We start from the raw sequence: 9,839 nt of genomic DNA on the forward strand, positions 1-9,839 counted from the left end.
CACTACCTCAGCTAAAACTAGAAATATGTCGACTGGAAAGGGAGGCTGGAGGGTGTGGGGTATGAAGTACAGTGGAGCCTCGGTTTTCGACCACAATCCGTTCCAGAAGGCTGTTCAAGAAGTGAATCGTTTGAATTCCAAATCATGTTATCCCATTACAAAAAATGGCAAAACATTTAATCCGTTCCTTTTTTCATTATTTTACACAATAAATTGCATAAATAAATGAGTAGGTAATGTGTAAATAAATAATATAAATAATAAACTGAATTCATAGAGTAGGCTAGGCTGCGGAATGCATTGCCGTATCTGAAGCAACTCGCTTGTGTTTCATTCTAATAGTAAAAGATACCGTAATTTCCGGACTATAAGCCGCAATTTTTTTCCAAAATTTTGGACCCTGCGGCTTATAGTCAGGTGCGGCTTATATAAGATTTTTTTCGTGATTTTTGTGATGACTTGATCACTTTTACTCTTAACACTATTATATACAGTAAAAGCTACAAAACAAACTGACAAATAACTCGCTTTCAAATCAGACGAGTAAAAACTGGTCAAATATTTAAAAAAGTGAAGACAATTTGCAATTCTAGTAATGACGCACGAATTTGATGCACAATTTGTCTTCGCAAGCCAAAAAGAATGATGTGGCGGGCCGTATCTGGCCCCCGGGCCTTGAGTTTGACATATGTGCTCTAAACCCTTTCTCTTACTCTGCCATGTCACTCAGAGATTACACAAAGCAGTGGCGCTGTTTGGACCATCTGCATTGTATTAAAACCCAATCAATCAGCATTTAAATTAAATTCTTCTGACATTCTGCTCACCAAAAACAAGTTGTAATGAATGTGAACTTTTAATGCATTTAATTCAGAAGGTTACTTTGAACCTTAAACGGCGGCGCGGCGTACTTATGGATTTTTACGGCCTCCGGCATCCAGGGGGCGCTCTAGCAGGAAGCAAGAGCGAGACAGGCGAAGAAGAAATAATGCGCCGAAGAAGGCGCGCTAGTTTGTGTTGACATTTCGCGCATCACGCAGAGCGCGACCAAGACGGACATTACTGAAAGGAAGCCTTTATACACAAGCCGTCATCATGGGGGACAAAAGAAATGCATATGATGCCGCTTTTAAGCCAAAGGCAGTCGATGTTGATGACATTATCTTGTGTCTACTCTGGAGCGTAATTATGGATTTTTACGGCCTCCGGTCTCCAGGGGGCGCTCTAGCAGGAAGCAAGAGCGAGACAGACGAAGAAGACATAATGCGCCGAAGAAGACGTGCTAGTTTGTGTTTACATTTCACGCATCACGCACACACTCGCATTCACACAAAGACAGGAAGCTTTTATACACAAACCGTCATTATGGGGGACAAAAGAAATGCATATGGTGTCGCTCGCTAGTTTAATGTAATTTAGCGCTTCGTGCATGAATAAGATTAGCATGAACAGACCCTCTTCACACTCGAAGAAATGCATAAAATCGACGACAAAAGAGAGACTGAGAAAGTGTGAGGCGAAGGATATCTAACGCTATTCCAATCGGACACTAAGGAGGAAGACTTCGATGGTTTCAGTGCACAGGAGGCAGATGAAGACGGCTCTTTTTTTACTTTTACTGGTGTGTGTTTTTTAACCAGCCCTGTTCGTGCTGTGCTACCGTGTTGCTGCTGTGTTGCTGGTGTGTTACCGCCGAGTCTCAGTGACTTTGCTGTGTTACTTCCGTGTTGCTGCGGTATTACTGCCGCGTCACAGGCAGTGTTTGGAAAGAAATGTTAAGGTATGTTATTAAAGCTTTAAAAAAACTTTCTGTGTCCAGTCTTTCTTTGCTAATAACTCACGTGCACACTTCCGCGTTGCTGCGGTACTACTGCTGCGTCACAGGCCATGTTTAGAAAGACATGTTCAAGTATGTTATTAAAACGTTAAAAAGGCTTTCTATGTACTGTCTTTCTTTGTAAAAAACTTGTGTGCATGTGCGGCTTATAGTCCGGTGTGGCTTATGTAAGAAAAGAACTGAAATATCCCTGAATTTTAGCTGGTGCGGTTTATAATTCGGTGCGGCTTATCGTCCGGCAATTACGGTATCATTTTTCTTTGTGAGGGGAAAAAAAAGCAAAACAACGAGCAAAGGTTTGTTGGTAAGCACAGTCGTCCCTCTCGCAACAACACTTCCTTTAAGAGTGTCTTTGTTTTTCAGGATCGAACATATTGTCGATTTTGCCATGCAAAACTCCCACACCAACTCTGACACACGCACACCGGACTCATATTTTGTGATGAATTATTTTTTAAATTCAACCGTTTTGCGCAGTACTTTCCTCTTTTCGCCATGATCAGCTTTACTCTTCCCACTTGATTCCTTTGGAGGCATGATTAGTGTTGATGCAATCCTCAGAGTAACGAGAATGTGATAACAAACGGAGTCAGTTGGCATGCAGGTCCTCTCGGCTCATCTCGCGAAGTTCGACAACCGAAATTTCGTTCACAATCCGAAGCAAAAAATCTTGACTTTTTTGTTAAAATACCGATTTGTTCAAGAACTGGGACGTTCGAAAACTGAGGCTCCACTGTATCTCATTTGCATTTAAAGAGACCGCACCAAAATGGCCTGCTCTGAGCCGCACCTCAGAACAAGTAGAAAAGCGGGACCCCTGATGGCATCAACACGAGGAATTCAGACAAAAGATTCAAGATTCAAGAGTTTTTTATTCGCCATGTTTGTGCGTGCCAAACAAGGAATTTGACTTCGGTAAATCACAACCTCTGTTCAACATTTAGGTGACTAACAACAACACTCAGGACATGTGAAGAACGAAAGATATTCTCAAACACTCCCTGATCTTAAACTGATCTTAAACTCCCAAGAGGGCAAGGAAAAACTCAAAACTCCAGCTAGGGGAAATGAGAAACCTTGAGAAGAGACCACAGATGGGAGGGTCCCTCTTCTAGGATGACCAGGCTGCAATGGATGCAGAGAGGACACATAGTACAAACAGTGTAGACAAAAAAGGTGTGGAAAGCGGGATGTTATTGCACAGTAATGACTCTGAGACTCTAAGAGTGGTGTGAGTTCATCAGAGCGACAGCCTGGGGGAGGAAGCTGTCTCTGTGTCTGCTGGTTTTAGTGTACAGAGCTCTATAACGGCGTCCGGAAGGGAGTAGTTCAAACAGGCTGCAACCTGGGTGCGAAGGGTCTGTTGAGATGTTACTTGCACGTTTCCTGGTCCTGGACAGGTACAAGTCTTGGATAGATGGGAGGTTGATTCCAATTATCTTTTCTGCAGTCCTTATTGTCCGTTGCAGTCTGTGCTTGTCTTGTTTGGAGGCCGATCCAAACCAGACCGTGATGGAGGTGCAGAGGACAGACTGGATGATGGCAGTGTAGAAGGTCTTCAGCAGCTCCCGTGGCAGGTTGAACTTCTTGAGCTGTCTCAGGAAGTACAGCCTCTGCTGGGCCTTCTTCCGGACAGAGTCTATGTGGCCGGTCCATTTCAGGTCCCGAGAGATTGTGGTTCCCAGGAACTTGAAGGTGTCTGATGAGAGAATAGTATTACTGCGGATAGTGAGGGGTGAAAGTGGTGAAGGGCCTCGCCTGAAGTCCACTGTCATCTCCACGGTCTTGAGCGGGTTCAGGTCCAGGTGGTTTTGGCTGCACCAGTGGACCAGCCGCTCCACCTCCTGTCTGTACGCAGTCTCATCACCGTTCTGGATCAGTCCGAGGAGAGTGGTGTCGTCTGCATACTTCAAGAGCTTCACGGAAGAGTCACTTGCGGAGAAATCATTGGTTTAGAGGGAGAAGAGCAGTGGGGAGAGGACGCACCCCTGAGGGGCTCCAGTGTTGGTGGTCAGGGTGTCAGATGTGATGCTCCCCAGCCTCACACGCTGTCTCCTGTTTGTCAGGAAGCTGGTGATCCACTGACAGGTGGAGGCAGGCACCGCGAGCTGGATGAGCTTCTGTTGGAGGATGTCAGGAGCGATGGTGTTGAACGCCGAGCTGAAGTCCACAAACAGGATCCTGGCGTACTTTCCTGGGGTGTCCAGGTGTTGCAGGATGTAGTGCAGTCCCATGTTGGCCGCATCATCCACCGACCTGTTTGCCCGGTAGGCAAACTGGAGGGGGTCCAGCAGGGGGCCCGTGACATCCTTCAGGTGGTTCAGCACTAACCTCTCGAAAGATTTCATGACCACAGATGTCAGTGCAACAGGTCTATAGTCATTCAGACCTGTGATGGCGGGCTTCTTGGCCACTGGAACGATGGTGGAGCTCTTGAAGCACGAGGGCACCTCACACAGCTCCAGGGAACGGTTGAAGATCCGTGCAAAGGTGGGCGCCAGCTGCTCAGCGCAGACTTTCAAGCAGGAAGGTGACACGCCGTCTGGGCCCGGTGCCTTCCTGATCTTTTGTCTCCGGAACATCTGGCGCACTTCCTCCTCGCGAATCTGGAGTGCGGGCGCGGCCTCTGCAAGAGAGAGAGTCGGTGACCACGGTGATGGAGGTGTGGACAGAGCAGTTGTGGGGGGAGGTGAGTATGTGGATTGTGCTGCAGGAGGTCCCGTTGTGTGGGAGGACCGATGAAACCTGCAGTAGAATCTGTTTAGCTGGTTAGCGAGCCCTGGGCTCTCCACAGGACGGGGGGTTCGTTTCTTGAAGCCCGTGATGCTCTGCAGGCCTTTCCACACTGTTGAGGGATCAGGATTGGCAGATAGGTGTCTCTCCAGGCTCTCCCCGTAACACCTCCTGGCTTTCCTGACCTCTCGGTTCAGTGTGTTTCTGGTCTGCTTGAACAGGTCCCAGTCGCCGCTCCTGTAGGCCTCCTCCTTGACTTTGTGCAGCCTCCTAAGGTTCGGTGTAAACCAAGGTTTGTCGTTGTTGTACGTGCAGAAGGTCTTAGTCTGCACACACAGATCCTCACAAAAACTGATCTATGATGTGACAGTGTCAGTGAGTTCATGCAAGTCTGAATTTGCAGCTTCAAAAACTCTCCAATCGGTGCAGTCAAAGCAGGCTTGGAGGTCCTGCCTTGACTCCACTGTCCACTTCCTGACAGTCCTCACCACAGCCTTAGAAGTTTTTAGTTTCTGTCTGTAGGCAGGGATCAGATGAACTAGACAGTGGTCCGAGAGTCCTAAAGCTGCACGAGCCACAGAGTGGTATGCATCCTTAATTACGGTGTAGCAGTGGTCCAGTGTCTGTGCCCCTCTGGTGGGACACGTTATGTGCTGTCTGTATCTGGGGAGTTCGTGTGCGAGGTTGGCCCTGTTAAGATCACCCAGAACAATGATTAGCACCACTGTTCGACTTTATATAGACCACAACTGAATGAGTAAAATGTAAAACAGTAGAATTTATTACCGTGGTACGTGGGCTTTAATTTAATGCTGTTGACCATGTGCATGGACTTTAAAAACTAAGCCATATTCGAGCAGTTGGTTTTTATATTTGTTGGGGGTGGGTGGGCGCTCAGGTGTTGGACGTTGACCTTTTTGTTGGATCATATTGCATTGAGGAACAATGTTCACTAAGTGCGTCTCCTTCAAGTGTCCGTAGCAGAAAGATGGCAGCAAAAAATGTCAGCCTCCTGTACGGTGAGGTAAGACTCATCTACTATAATAGTGATTGCAAATGTGCGTTGATTTTTATTTTTTTAGCATATTATTGAACTCAGTCATGAGGTTTTTACGTGTATGTCATGAGAAAAAAAAAATCAACATACCGTAGTTTTCGGACTATAAGTTGCGTTTTTTTTCATAGTTTGGGTGGGGGGACGACTTATACTGAAATCGACTTATATGTGAATTTTTTCACAAATTTTCAAAATTAAAAAAAATAAAGTGAAACCGTGATAAACGAACCGCGATGTAGCAAGGGATTACTGTAATTTGAATTTCAAGTGACGTCAGTGGCGCTGCGCGGCGGTTGTTTACATAAAGAACAAAGATTTGATTACGGGATGACGAAGGGCCCCACTACTACCGGCATCATGAGCAGCTTTGTTTGTAAGTGACACGAAGGACGAAGAGTTTGAAGGATTTAATGATTTGGAGTGACACAGAAGGTTTGAAAAACTGGCTTTTATGCACGCCCAGTCCTACACGACGGATCTCTCTTTCACCTCTGTGGATGGAAGTCGGGGGCCAGTGCTCGGCCGGGTGGCTGTCGGGGACGGTGGATGGGGCTCGGACATGGCTTTTACCCACGTCCGGTCCTACTCTATGGAGCTCTCTTTCACCTCCGTGGATGGAAGTCGGGGGCCGGTGCTCAACCCAGTGGCTGTCCGGGGACTGTGGATGGGGCTCGGACATGGCTTTTACGCACGCCCGGTCCTATTCTATGGAGCTCTCTTCCACCTCCGTGGCTGGAAGTGCCACCTCCGGGGATGGAAGTTCACGCCGCCACATGCCTGGAAGTGGACGCCGGTGGACTTGGGGCCGTGTGGTGGTGAACTATTTATGTCATAGTTATTTGATATATTTTATTTCGTGTAGCAACTTGTATATGTTTTTATTGTTACAGTTCAGTAGTTGTTGGCTCGTTGAACTCTTGTTTTGTTAAATAAAGAACCATTTACCAAACCCACGTCTTTCCTGGTACTTTGTTAACGCTACATTATTGTTATATACTAGATCTGTGGAATAACGACGAGGCTGACGTCAGCCGCGCTCGCGCGGCGTTGTTGACAAAGGACGAGGAATTTGATCGATGGATTTAATGATTTGGAGTGACGCAGATGGTTTGATAATATTGTTGTTTATATGATAGTTATTTGCTATATACTTTATATGTATATTGTTACATGGGTCTGTGGAATATTTAGAATATTTAGACGTCAGCGGCGTGGCGCATACGCGGCATTGTTTCCATAAAGGACGATCAATGGATTTAATGAATTGGAGTGACACAGATAGTTTGATAAATGTGTTATTTATGTAATAGTTATTTGAATAACTGAATGTTACATCAGGGCCGTTCTCAGCTCTTCGTTTGTGTTTATGTCACGTTAGCTACCTATCGTTTATCCTGTTGTTGCTTGTTCATGTCTGTTCTTGGTGTTGGATTTTGTCGAATAAATTTCCCCCAAAATGCGACTTATACTCCGGAGCGACTTATATTTTTTTTTTCACTTTATTGTGCATTTTATGGCAAATGCGACGTATATTCCGGAGCGACTTTTAGTCCGAAAAATACGGTACTGTCCCTGTGGGCTCTCTTAAGAATAGAATAAGCAAACACTCATTGGTCTGCCCTGAGGTAGGTAGACAATTAAACAAGTCAGCATGAGGTGAGGTGACGTTACACCAGCCTGTGCATGTGTGGGAGAACACGCACAGCGGACAACCGAGAACAGCAACACCTCTGAAAGACACTGTCTCTCTTTCACGTGAAAACAGTGAATGAGACAGACAGGACACACAAGCAGGAGCTTAGCATTTCAGAGTGAATGGAATTAGGAAAATGAGAATTGCTCTTTGCTAGTGATTTTCAACATGTTACAAGACTGAAAAAAAGAGTGGTTTTATTTATTTATTTTTGTTTGTTGTTGTTTTGCTAAGAGATCTCTGTAGTGGACACAAATGGATATTTCACATTTGAGATTGCTCATTTTTCAGGTGGTAAGCCTTTCTTGTTTGATTGTTTGCAGTCAAGGCTTCCTTAAATTCACCTCAAAAGTACTCCAATGAATTAACTGAGACAGATTTTTTTTTTCTTATTCTTCTAATTGTCTGCACTGATGGGCAGCAGGATATTGTAAGCAGGGGGAAAAAAAGAGAAGCAGTTTCAGAGCTGGAGTTACACTGCCATCAGGTGGACAAAAATATATAGTTAAATTGAAACATGACTATTAAGCAGGGGTCACAATTCTGGTCCTCAGGGTCCTACATGTCTTCCTGGTGCAGTTGAGAGACATAGAAAACAAAGGACAAAGGTGATATACAGTTTCCTTAGGGAGCATACACTTTACTTGTTAACTTGTTAATATAAAAAAAAGTACTTAACTGGCAGCAGTGATCCAGGAAAGTACTTTAAAAAAAATTATTAAGTTACTACCCTTATTATTTGCAGTATACGACTGTAACTATACATACATTCATTTCTGTATTTTTAATGACTGATTTCCATATTTTACTATCAGCATTTTTTTAATGCAGTAGCATTTTACAGTAGTACACAGACTGATACACAACTACATAGCTTATTTTATGTAATTAATAAGTGTTTCAAATACAAAAGCGATAAATAATAATGCGTGAAAAAGAGTGAAAGAAGAAAATCTTATTAAATTCCACCCGCTTTCTTGCCAATATTGTTACAAGCTTCTTTGTTGTTTTCGGGATCTGGTTTCAAATTATGGACTATGTATCGCCTAAATCAATGGTTCTCAAAATGGAGTACGTGTACCCCTGGTCAGCAGCAAATATAAAAAGTCTGGGTAACTTAAACTCTCGCCACTCCGCACGCTGATTGACTAGCGGTCACATGATTTTTCAGGTGCCCTCTTGCAATTTATCGCTCACTGGCACATAAATCAATTTACATCTTTTTTGGGAATCCATTCATCCATCCATTATCTGATCCACATACTCGCGAGGGTTGCGGGCCATCCTGAACTGAACACACACACACACATAGCATAAAAATTGTAAGGTGCATGGAGTAGTTGTGTGGGTGGGGGGGCTCATTGTTTTTGAGAGTTGAGCAATCTGATGGCCCGTGGAAAGAAGCTGAGTCTGGTGGTCTTGCAATGTAGCGAATGGTAAGAGAGTATACAGTTTGTGTGAGGGGTGAGTGAGATCTTTGATAATGTTGATGGTCCTTCTGTGACAGATTCTGCATGGATAGTTAGGCTGATCCTGTTAACGTCTCTGCTGTTCTCACAACCCTCTGAAGTGCCTTCTGGTCAACAACATGACAGCTCTCGTACCAGACGGAGAGACTGCTGGTAAGAACGATTTCAATGGCACCTCTATAGAAGGCTGGGTACAGGGGTGGGGGGGGGACTGGCTCTTCTCATCCTATGTAGGAAGTGTAGATGTTGCTGTGCTTTCTTGACAAGGGAGATGGTGTTGGTTGTCCAAGTCAGGTCATAAGTGATGAGCACCCCCAGGAATTTAGTGCTCTTCACTGATTCCACAGCACTGTCATTGATTAGAGGTGCGTGTGTGTGGCTAGTGTTTTTTCCCGAAGTCCACAGTTATTACTTTTGTTTTGATGATATTAGGGTGTAGGTTGTTGATGTCACACCAATTTATGAGATGGTGTACTTCCTCTCTGTAAGCTGAGTCATCATCATTGCTGATGAGGCCCACTACTGTTTTATCATCTGCAAACTTGATGATTTGGTTTGAGTTGTCTTCGGCACAGAAGTCGTGGGTCATCAGGGTGAAAAGCAGAGGACTCAACACATACCCCTGGGGAACACCGGTGTTCATGATGGTGGTCTGTGAGGAGTTGTTGCCAACTCTCACTGTTTGTGGTCTGTTGGTAAGAAAGTCCCGGAGCCATTTGCAGAGGGAGGTGTATGCCTATGGCGCTGAGTTTGTTCATAAGGTTTTGTGGAATGATCGTGTTGAAACCAGAGCTGAAATTAATGAACAGGATCCGCACACATCTGTTTTTGTTCTCCAGATGAGCCGGGCTGAGGTGAAGTAATGCTGCTATGGTATTATCTGTGGAGCGCTTGGGGCGGTACGCAAACTGCAATGGGTCAAGACAGGTAAGCTGGATGTGGGCTTTGACCAATTTTTCAAAGCACTTCATCATGATGGGAGTGAGTCCTATGGGTCGGTAGTCATTCAGAGTTGTTGCTGGAGATTTCTTGGATAACGGTATGATAGTG

This window comes from Syngnathus floridae, chromosome 7, assembly GCF_059516105.1.
Source record: "Syngnathus floridae isolate MCC-2025c chromosome 7, RoL_Sflo_1.0, whole genome shotgun sequence".
Classification (NCBI taxonomy): Eukaryota; Metazoa; Chordata; class Actinopteri; order Syngnathiformes; family Syngnathidae; genus Syngnathus; species Syngnathus floridae.